Source organism: Felis catus, chromosome A1, assembly GCF_018350175.1.
Source record: "Felis catus isolate Fca126 chromosome A1, F.catus_Fca126_mat1.0, whole genome shotgun sequence".
Classification (NCBI taxonomy): Eukaryota; Metazoa; Chordata; class Mammalia; order Carnivora; family Felidae; genus Felis; species Felis catus.
Window position 1 is genome coordinate 174,252,635 of NC_058368.1, and position 10,894 is coordinate 174,263,528.

General features: G+C 53.3%; 1 protein-coding gene across 3 annotated transcripts in view; it reads right to left on the bottom strand.

Annotated features, from left to right (window-relative positions):
* Positions 1 to 9,742, bottom strand: part of HRH2 (histamine receptor H2) — a 79,195-nt gene extending 69,453 nt beyond the window's left edge. For all 3 annotated transcript variants that reach the window (XM_023259434.2, XM_023259433.2, XM_045035204.1), the window contains exon 1: positions 9,623 to 9,742. The gene's annotated coding sequence lies outside the window, so the exon portion shown is untranslated. The remainder of the gene's footprint in view (positions 1 to 9,622) is intronic.
* Between the last annotated feature and the right edge of the window lie 1,152 nt (positions 9,743 to 10,894).

A 10,894-nucleotide genomic window follows, 5' to 3' on the forward strand; every position in this document is an offset into this window, starting at 1 on the left:
ATTACCCCGTTTTGCAAATGTGACACAGAGAGGCCAAATGCCTGGGCGGAGGCCACACAGCAGGTCAGAGGCGGGAAGAGCCCTCCCAGGTTTCCATTCCCAACAGCTTGCCCTGTCCCACACCCCCTGTGTTCCCCACACCTCATTCGTTCGTGCACCACCTCCACGGCTTTTGCCAAGCCCACAAAATGCCAGTCCTGGTTTGTTTTTTTGGTTTTTGTCTTTTTTTTTTTTTACTTGCTATCTTTCTTTAACGTGTTTGAACTTATTGCAAAAGGAATGGTTTTTATCCCTGTAACAATCAGCAGGATCCCTTTCCCTGCAACGGGTCACCCTGAGAATCAAGGCGGCGAAAACGCAATCAGTGTTAAATTCCGTGTGGCTGCTGCTGCCCAAAGAGCCAGCCTCTCTCCCTGTTGGAAAGGCGGGCTGGCGTGCCTGGAGACGTGCTCAAGACGGATTAGCACCAAACTGACGCTTTCCCTGTGACAGGAGAGGAGGACGTGAACGGAGAAGGGAATCCTCTCGCAGTGGGACTGGATGTGCGCTAGCATCCGTGGAACCGACCGCCCAGGTCCACTTTGGGACCCTCAGGGCTGCCGGCCCCGCCCCTGCGGAAGCATTTTGCCCATGGGGGAAGCCAACCCCGCGTCGGGGAAAGGAGCCGGGAACTTCTCTGAGGCTCAGTTTCCCCATCTGTACACAGGGCGTGATCCCACAGGGTGTGGCGCCGTCTCAGATGAGATGCGACACGAAGGGCTGGCGCTAGAAGTGAGGCGGCACCCTAGCAAATGTCATTCCCAACCCCCCCCCCCCCGGCCACTCTCTGCTCTTCCCTCACTGGACGTGGAGGCCTGCCTTTTCGGGGAGAGAAGGCACCCAAGGCGGCCAGAGCGGGGAAAGAAATGAGCGTGGCAAGTGCACACGGGCCTCCACGGGGACAGTCTGGGAGCAGGGGCAGCTCACGGTAGGCCCAGGACAGCCTGCCGGGGCCGATGGACCCGTGTCCCCGGTAGCACGCTTGTCCTCTCAGCCTGCAAACCTCAGTGAAACACGGGGTCCCCCACCGCAGCTGCAGGGCCTCCTAATTCCAGCCCCGCTGCTTATCAGTGGGGCAATTCTGGCCAGGCCACCTGGCCTGGAGCCCCAAGTCCCCTTCCTGTGAAACGGGGATGATAATTTCAACAGCACAAAGGTGCGGAGAGCCTTGCGGGCTTAAGAGCAAGGCGCTTCTAGACAGCCAGCTACCCTGCCGCTCCTGTCCGCGGTCACAGCAAGCACTGGCTTGGTGTCTCTCTGCCTCAGCCTCCTCGACGGGCACAAGGGAAATGATGACGGGTTCTACACATTTGACTAGTATGAGGAATAAACGGGCGGAGGCGTGGAAAGCCCTAGTAGTTGGGGTTGAGGGGGTGCAAACCCCCTACGGGATTCACAAGCCCTCAGCACCACGCTTGCTGTAGAACCTGCCTTCCTCCAGCTCTCCCCTGGGCTCTGTCCTGCCCTGTCCCGTCCCCTTCCACGACCTCACCAAGTCCCCTTTCTCAGCTGTGCCCCTAGCAGCACCCCCAGCTCCTACCCCCTGCCCTGGGGAACCAACCCACGACCCTTCGGCATCTGACCCAGGTGCCAGGGTTCCCGGAGACATCTGCTCAGCTCAGTCCAAACACATCACACACCGTAGGACCAACTGTAGTATTTACGACAGCTGAATACTGGAAATGACTTGCAGGCGTTTAAAACTAGAAGACTGGCTGAGCAAATTATGTCATAATGGAATTCTCATAGCGCTTACTATCACGTTTTGGAAATTACGAAACAATGAGGGGACCTGTTTATATTTAAGTAATAAAATAGCAGAATTGAAAGTGTATATAGAAGATGACTGGAACTCAGAACTCCTACCTGATCAACCTGCAGGGGAGAAAAACAACGAAAACTTATGTCTAGAAGGGCAGGCTGCACAGTAAGAGTGGTTTCCTTTGATGGTGACAATGACTTATTACTGTCTTCTTCCAGATCTCTTTACCAAACTTTTCTACATTGGGAATGCACATACGGATACATGTAAAGCGTATATGTTTTTGCATAAAGCAAATTTGAAAGGATACATCACCATGAACTAACAAAAGTGACCTCCTCTTTTGGGCAGGGGACTGGGCGAATGGGGGTCAGGGTGGAGGGAGGCTCCCTTGTATATTGTATTTCTAACCACACGGATGTTTTCTCTGATCAAAAGGTGAAAAGAAAAAAAAGCCCATAATCGTCTAAGAAATCTTCAGCAAAGGCGGTAAGTATTTTTCCAAATGGGCTCTGTGGACATTTGTTCAAGTTGCTACTGAAAAAAAGGAATTTGTGGGGCGCCTGGGTGGCTCAATTGGTTAAGCGTCTGACTTCAGTTCAGGTCATGATCTCGCGGTTGGTGGGTTCCAGCCCTGCGTCGGGCTCTGTGCTGACAGCTCAGAGCCTAGAGCCTGCTTCTGATTCTGTGTCTCCCTCTCTCTGCCCCTCCCCTGCTCACGCTCTGTCTCTCTGTCTCTCTGTCTCTCTCTCTCCCTCAAAAATAAACATTAAAAAAAAAAAAAAAGGAATTTGTGCTGGAAGTACAAGGTCTTAATGGTGGACTTGACTTATTTTTCCCATGGAGCCTACCCTACAAATGATGCTCCCCGGACCACTTTAGGGAACGCAGAGCAAGGGAAAACTAGGAAGACTGTCCTGCCTCCCAGGCCCGAGGGTGCCCTGGGCCAGGCAGGCTGTGTGTGAATTGTCTATACCCACTGTGGGACTGTGGGGGTGTGGGCATGGTAACCCAGAGAGAGGATGCGTGCCCCGGCCAGAGGGGTGGCCACTGTGGTCACGATGGGTCAGTGCCACCAGATTACCACGTTTTTCAAGAGAAGCTGGAAATCTGGATTTTAAATGAAGTCTTCTGGCTTTAAAATAAAATATCTAAACTTTTCAACTTTTTTTTTTTTTTCTCTAACATCTTCTTCTGATTCCCTGTCAAAGACCTCCACCAACTGCTGGCTATGAGCTCAGCATGTTCCTGGTGCTCTCAGAAAGCTGGGTCTGCCCCGAGGATTTACTTCCATTTCTAACCACCCACCCTCTTTCATTATTACTTTGAGAACTGTGATCCAGATCAACATAAACTCACTGGCCAATTGCTCAGGGAGCTTGCCTTCCTTGTGGTTGAAAGTCAGGCTGACTTTCACCACCTCTGTCCCATGAGTGTGGTAAGGAGTCCCGGAGAGGGCTAACCCTAGCAACCAACTTTCTCGTGGGTCGCGAACGTTCTGCGTCAGGTAGTGGCAAATGGTGGTGCTGTCGCTGGACTTCTGCTCTGGGGCTCTCCCGTCCTCCACAGCCTCAGTTTCCCTTCCCTTCCTGCCATCACGCCCTCTGTGCACCAGCCAGCCGGAAAGTCTCACCCTCCCTTTGACTCTCCATATTCTTGCACCTCAGTGCCTTTGCACATCCCGATCCCGGAGTCTGGATCACCCCCTCCGGCAGCTGCCTCTGTCCTCCATCCCTCAGCCATCTGGACCGTGCCACACTCAAACGTCAGCTCCTTGTGCCTTCTCTCTTATAGCCAGAACCCCAAAAGGCTGGCATCCACTGTTCTCGGGTCATTCATTATTTAGACTCCCATTTCTCCTTCAAACCCGCCCCCACCCCCCACCCCCCTGCATATGCCTTCACCTTCCAAACAGCTTTTGAATCTGTTCCCTTCTCTCCGGCTGCAGTGTTCCACCCTTGATCCCAGCTCACCTGGACAAGAGCAGGGGCATCCTGACTATGTTCCAGGTCTCGGCTCTCTCTCAGCCCCACCCGCCTCCGCACTGTGTTTTGGAAAACACAACCTGGTCACCTCAGTCCTCGGCCTAAAATCCTTGCGTTGCTCCCCGGCCTACAGGACAGAGTCCAAACTCCCCAATTTGACATTGTGGTATCCTGCCCTGTTGACTCCTCTGTTACCTCCTTCCACTGCCCCTTGGGCCTCGGGCAAAACCTAATTAATTGTCCTGCGTGCCCTGAGGACACCTGGAGGTTTCGTGGCTCAGTGTCTCTTAACCTCTTTCTCCACCTGCAATCCTCTTTGTCTGCCTGCTGCCTTGCCATTGACCTCTGCACCCAGCTCTGGGAATCCTGCCCTGATTCCCCCAGGGCTGTAGGTTTGGAGGCTAGACCATTACTCTTGGCCGGAAAGGTGGGTGATCGCTGAGCTGAAAGTGGCCAAGGCGTCCAGTCCTGGCTGGCGCTGTTGACAATTCTTCCTGCTGCTCCTGGAGGCTGGGCACCAGGTCAAGGCTGCCACATGCTCCTGGAGACTGTCCCCACGGGGCTGGCGGTAATCAGCCATGCTGCCTGCTCCAATCTGTGACCAACTTGGCTCCAGCCACCTTTCTCTCACTGCCACGGCGCCAGGCCCGCACCCTCCTGGCAGCGCTGTCCCACGGAAGCTGGCATCAAAGAAGGACAGAGTCAGAAAGGATCTGTGAGATCAGCTAGTGTGCCCCTGCCTGGTTTTAGATGGGGTAGCGGGGGGCCCAGAGAGGGACAGTGGCTTGCCCTGGGTCACACCGTGATGAAAGGTATAGTGGTGCCTGGAGCCCAGGTCTTCCAGATCTTATCAGATAGGAAAGAAAGAAAGAAAGAAAGAGAGAGAGAGAGAGAGAGAAAGAAAGAAAGAAGGAAAGAAAGGAAAGGAAAGGAAAGGAAAGAAAAGAAAAGAAAAGAAAAGAAAAGAAAGAAAAGGAAATAGATCGAAGGAAACCTTGAAATGTGCTAGGGAAGGGAGGAGGGCCTTGAAATTGAGAGGACAAGGAAGGCCCCCCTCCCTGAGGCTCACCCCAGAGCTCCTAGGTACATGGTGATTTGGCAGAGGAAAACAGCCCATGCAGGAGACTCCAGTGGGGACCAGCTTGCCTCCCTGAGGGCCAGTGTGGTCAGAGCACAGGGAGTGAGCAGAGATGCAGTCAAAGCAACACACAGGGCCCGATCACGCAGGGCCCTGTAGGCCTTGGTAGGGCGTGCCTTTTGGTCTAAGTAAGGGGGTGACACAACGAAGTTTTGACTCTGATCTGAGTGGACAGTTCGGCAAACGAGACGTACAAATGGCCAACGGGCACCTGAAAAGAGGTTCGAATTCATCAGCCAGCCGGGGAACGCAAATCAAAACCGTAACGATAGCCCGTCATGCCCACAGAACCCAAAAATTGGGTAATAAGGGTTGGTGAGGGTGAGAAGACACTGGAACCCTCATACAGTGCTGACGGGAACATAAAAGGTTCGGCTGCTTTGGAAAAAAGCACTCTAGTAGTTCCTCAAAAGGTGACACATAGTATTACTATATGACTTAGTAATTCTATCCTTGGGTATATCCCCAGAGGAAATGAAAATATATGTCCTCAAAATCTGTACACAAATGTTCACAGCCGTATTGTTCATAATGGCCAAAACAGAGGAACCAACCCAAATGCCCATCAACTGATGAATGGGTAAACGAAATACGGTGTATCCATGAATGGAATATTATTTTGGCCGTATAAAGGCATGATGTACTGATACGTGTCACAACACGCATGAACTGTGAAAACATGCTACGTGAACTAAGCCAGTCACAAAAGGCCACAGGTTATTCCATATTATCACATATTATATGATGCCACTGACACGAAATGCCTAGAATGGGCACTTCTATAGACACAGAAGAGAGACTGGTGGTTGTCTAGCCTGGGGTGGGAGTGAGGATTGAACGGGGAAGGACAGTTAATGGGTACAAAGTTTCTTTCAGGGTGATGAGAATGTTCTGGAATTAGATCGTGGTGACGGTCGCACAATATACTAGAAGCCACTGGCTTGTAGACTTTAAGTAGGCGAATTTTATGGCATGACAATTATGTCTGTACAATGCTTTAATTTTATCAGAGAGCACTCCAGTTGCTGATGGCGGCAGAGGGACAGCAAGAGGGCCAGGCGGCCGATAGTGCAGTCACAGCCTCAATGTCCCCAGCACACAGGAGGCACTTAGGGACTATCTGTGGGTGCCTCACACAGGCCGATCACTGTTCAGGAACGCCCTTCTCTTCAGCTCCAGGGTTTCTTAACTCTGCACGGTTGACATTTTGCACAGGATAATTCTTTGTTCTGGAGGCTGTCCTGTGCATCCTGGGATGTTTAGCAGCACCCCTGCCCTTCCTCACTAGGATGTGAGCACAGCCTCCCGCCCCAGTTGTGACAATCAATATCCAGTCCCCAGTCCTAAGGGACTAAACTGACCCTGACTGAGAATCACGCCTCTAACCTCTTTTGCCCACCTGGTGAATGCTTGCTTACCCTTCCGGAATCATTTCCAATATCATTTCTTCTGAGGAGCCTTCACCCTTCGTTCTCTGACGTTCCATGGTTTCTTAAGCAAATCCCATCGAAGCCCTGGCACACTGTATAGACATCAGTCTTCCCCACAGCTGTGTAGAGATGGCACCTTATATACCTTTGGGTCCCCAGCATCTAATACAGAACCTGGCCCTGTGGGGGTCACTACTCAGCCCTTTCCTCAGCCGTCAAGTAGGGACATGCACAGCCTCCCCCAGGTTTTCTGTGACTAGTGCTCACACGTGAGCTAACTGAATCTGCCCACCCCTCCTGACTCTGCTTAGGGGTGTAGGCTCTGGATCCAGATGGCCTGGGTTTGAATGCTGTGGGGTGCTGGGCCAGGGACTCAATTATCTAACTCTTGGTTACAGATCATTCTTCTCTGTAACACGGGGATATTGATAGTACCTACCTTGTAGGGTTACCATGAACACGTAGTAAGAAGACAACCAATATCAGATATTATTGGTAATAACAATGAAGTATTCTTTCTTTTTTCCAAGGGGCCTTCCAGACCTCAACAGAGAGGTGGCCTTGTCACCGATAAGTGTCCATGTGCCAGTCCTGCCCTGGGTGTTGGCCAGGAGGAGGTGGGAGCGGGTGGGTTATACCGTGCCTAGAAGCCAGAGGGTACTATGTCCGCTAATGAGCATATTACATAAAATGTGGGAAGTTCAGAAATTACAGTCAGGGAACAAATCTATAATCCTACCACCCACTGGCAAACGTTATTAACACTTTGGTCCGTTTCCTTCCAGTCTTTTTTCTAAGTGCTTGCCACTAATTTGTGACCATGCCCTACATATGCATATGCATAGGCATGTCCCCATTCATTAAAAACTCTCCATTTTTAGTAGCCACATGGCTGTTCCATAATTTACTTAATTGATCCCCTATTTGACATTTAGGCATTCTCGGATAGTTGATGACTATCTTTGCATTTGAAAGAGCCTTTGTTCACATTCCCATCATTTCATTTGGATGGCCTCCCTTCTTTTAAAACATTTTTGGCAAAGGGATGCCTGGGTGGCTTAGTCTGTTGAGTGTCCAACTTGAGCTCAGGTCATGATCTCACTGTTCATGAGTTCGAGCCCCGCTGCTATCAGCACAGAGCCGGCTTTGGATCCTCTGTCTCTGTCTCTCTCTCTCTCTCTCTCTCTCTCTCTGCCCCTCCCCCCTCACATTCTCTCCCCCCTCCTCTCTCTCTCTCAAAAATGAATAAACATTTATTTATTTATTTATTTTTAAACATTTTTAGTAAAGGAACCTCTCTAGCCTGCTGAGACACCCACTTTCCCATAGCTGTGTGCCCATTTTCCCATTATCAGGGATTTCCTCCCCAAAGCTGAGCTAAATCCTTGGGATTGGGACTTAATCCTGTTTCCCCTTCTCTGGGCGTTGGTGGAGATGGACCACAGCTGGCCTTGTTTTCCCGTGGGACCCATCAGCTGGGAGGGAGAGTTTAGTTAGTTGTCAGCAGAGTACGGAGAACGAAAAGTGTCCGTGAAGCTAGGAGAAGTAGCCTGGGCCGAGGTTACCAGAGACGAGGTTAAGTGGGACTAGGTGGTAGAGGAAATGAAGCTGGCTGGCTGGGGTGAGCCGGCTTGATATCTGCTTCCTATGTGATGTTGATTAATGACCAGCTTTCCTTCCAGAGAAATCACCCCTAGAGAAATCACTAGGCAAACCCCAACCCCAGTGCTAGCCTCAGACTCACTTTCCCCAGTGATGACATAGCAGCTCCCTCCTCTTACACATGGAACAAGAAACCAGCGCTGACTTGGTCCCCACCAGGTGCCAGGCCCCATGCTGGACACCTTCCACGGTCATCTTTTGGGGAGCCACTGTGGTACCATCACAACTACTCTGGAGTCAGGCAGATCTAGGGCCAATCCCAGCACAGGCACATCCTACCGGTGTGACCATGTGGCAACCATTCACCCTTGTGAGACTTGGTTTCCTTGTCTGGAATTTTGGGGTTTAATGACACCAGCTTCCCAGGATCCTTGTGTAGACTACAGCCAACATTGTGTATACAATGCACCAAGTACAGGCCTGCACAGGGCAAGGGCAGGAGAAATGTTATTTCTCGTTCCATTCAATTCTTGTCGTATCTCAGGGTCAAAGATGTCAATAAATGTAATCTATCTAATTGCCTTTCATAACCTCCAGCGACAGGGAACTCATTAGTAAGTATGAATTTATAACTTCCCATTACAAATAAGATACTGAGGCTCCAAGAGATTCCCCCAGGAGTCTCAGGACAGAGACTGTCACCTCACAGTTTTCATGTCTTAGAAAACAATCAGGATGCATGTCTAGACTGGAAGGGACTCCTGCTCCCTATCCCAGTTCCCAGGACCCCGCTTCATGCCCAGCCAGACCACTGGCCACTTCTGGCAAAGGAGAGCAGAAGGAGCCTGGCCAGGACAGATGAGTTCCCAGGAGGCAACCAGAACCAGGAATCTGGCCATGGAAGTTAGGGTATGACAGCTGCCACTGGGGGACACCACAACCTGCAGGTACTTTCCTGCCCCACTTTCTTATCCTCATAGCCTTCTCAAAGGGGGCAGTGGTATACCCCTCTTCACGGGGTGGGAAACTGAGGTTCACAGGGTCAAGGTCAACGGCACTTTCCCTTAAGTCAGCGAACTGGGATTCCTGGTTAAGGCCACTTGCCCAGCATATCCTGGAGGCAAATGGGGCCAGGCGAGGCCAGCTCCGTCCTCGCTACCGGGCATAGGGCAGCAGCCCAGGAGGACGAAGGCCAGATGCCTGGGCTCCCTGAGGAACTCGGAGCCCCCCTTCCCGCCCGCCCCCAGCCCTCCACTGGCTTTCCCTCAGCAGAATGTGACTCCACGCTCCCGCAGACAAATCGCCCCTAGAAAACGCCGCCGCTCAGAGCCTGGGGGCAGGACAGAGGCTGTCTCGGTGCAAGTGGACTTTCCAAATCCACCCCCACCCGGGCAGCTGGGGCGATACACCCCACCCCGCGCCCTGAGCACTGCTGCGAAGCCGAACCCGGGCTGCGTCCCGTCCTTGCAACGCCCCCTTGGCGCGCGCACGACCTCGGCGGGTCACGGAGAAGGCAACTGAGGCTCGGAGGTGGAGGAAATCGCCCAAGGTCAGGCGCAATCACCGAGCCCCGGGGCCGGGAGCTCAAACCCGGGGTCAGGGTCGAGACGGCGGCGGGGACCCCACCCGGAGCCGAGGCCTCGCGGGGAGGCGGCGGCCGCGTTACCTTGAGCTGCTGCGCCGTGGGGCTCCGGCTTCGGCTCCGGGCTCGCCGCGGTCCTGCGCCCGCGCCGGCTCCGCTCGGGGCAGGGATGGAGCGGGCGCCCGGCCTGCGCCCCGCCGCTCGCGCCCACTTCCTCGTCTCCGCCCCCAACTCGCTCCTCCTCGCGCTCAGCTGCTCCCGCCCTCCCTCCCTCCCTTCTCCCGGTCTCTGCTGCTCCCCTCTTCCTCTCCCTCTCTCCTCCCGCCTCCGTGCCCAGCACACTCTCCCTTCGCTTTGCTCGCTCCCCACACTCCCAGGCCCCCACGCTCCCCCGCTTTCTCCTAGACCTTCCTCCCTTCTCTCTCTGGCTCCGACGCTTCCCCCTTCCCCTTTCTTTCGGTCACACTACCCTCCATCCTCTCATTTTCCCACCTCACTTCCACCCACCGCCCCGACAGCCCGGGCTGGGAGCCGGCGTCCAGCTGTGCGGTGATCCAAGTGGAAGGGAACTCCCGGGCTGTGGCCCAGGGGTCAGGTGGCAGCCTTCCGCAGGGGTGCCCAGCGGCACCTGGAATCAGGCTACATGAGGGAGACCGGTCTCGTTTCAAGGGGAGAGCCTGGATAATTCCGGGATCAGAGGAACTTCAGAAAACCCCAGAGTGGATTTGTTCTAGTTGAAGGAAGGGATGGAGAAAGAGAAGAGGTAGAGAGGAGGGAGGGTCTTGGGAAAAGGGAATTTGGGGTATGGAAAATGGAGGTTCAGATGAGAAAAATCTCTCTTAAATATCAAGATGTCAAGGCTGCTGTGCTCACCGCGCAGCTCTGGGTGGAGGGAGCTCCCCGATGGCGGGGGAGGGGGGGCAGGGTGGCCAAGGGTGTTGGCCAGACCTGCATAGTCAGCCCAGGGTAGGAGAAGCAGGTGGTCAGATGGGCTGCCCGTGGTTGCTCAAGGCACCTGATATGAGCAAGGGAGTTTGTGCAGAAGCTAGGCCAAGGAGAGCAAAAGGATCCTGGCTCAGTTGACCATACATTTCAGAGCCATGCTGATGATGACTGACAGCACACCAAGCCATTCTGTCACTATGGGCCTCACCCTGTGCTTCTGTGTTGGGATACTGACTAAGGCCACAGACCTCTGCAGCTCCAAGGTCCCAGCTTCTGCGGGAGGAGGTTGTAGGCCATGCATCCAAGTCACCAGTATCCTAGAATGACAGCAAGAGCCTCCAAGCCTGTCTGGGGGACTCCACACTTGCTCACCTACAATTCACAAAGCAGCATAGGTCATCTCTAAAAAAA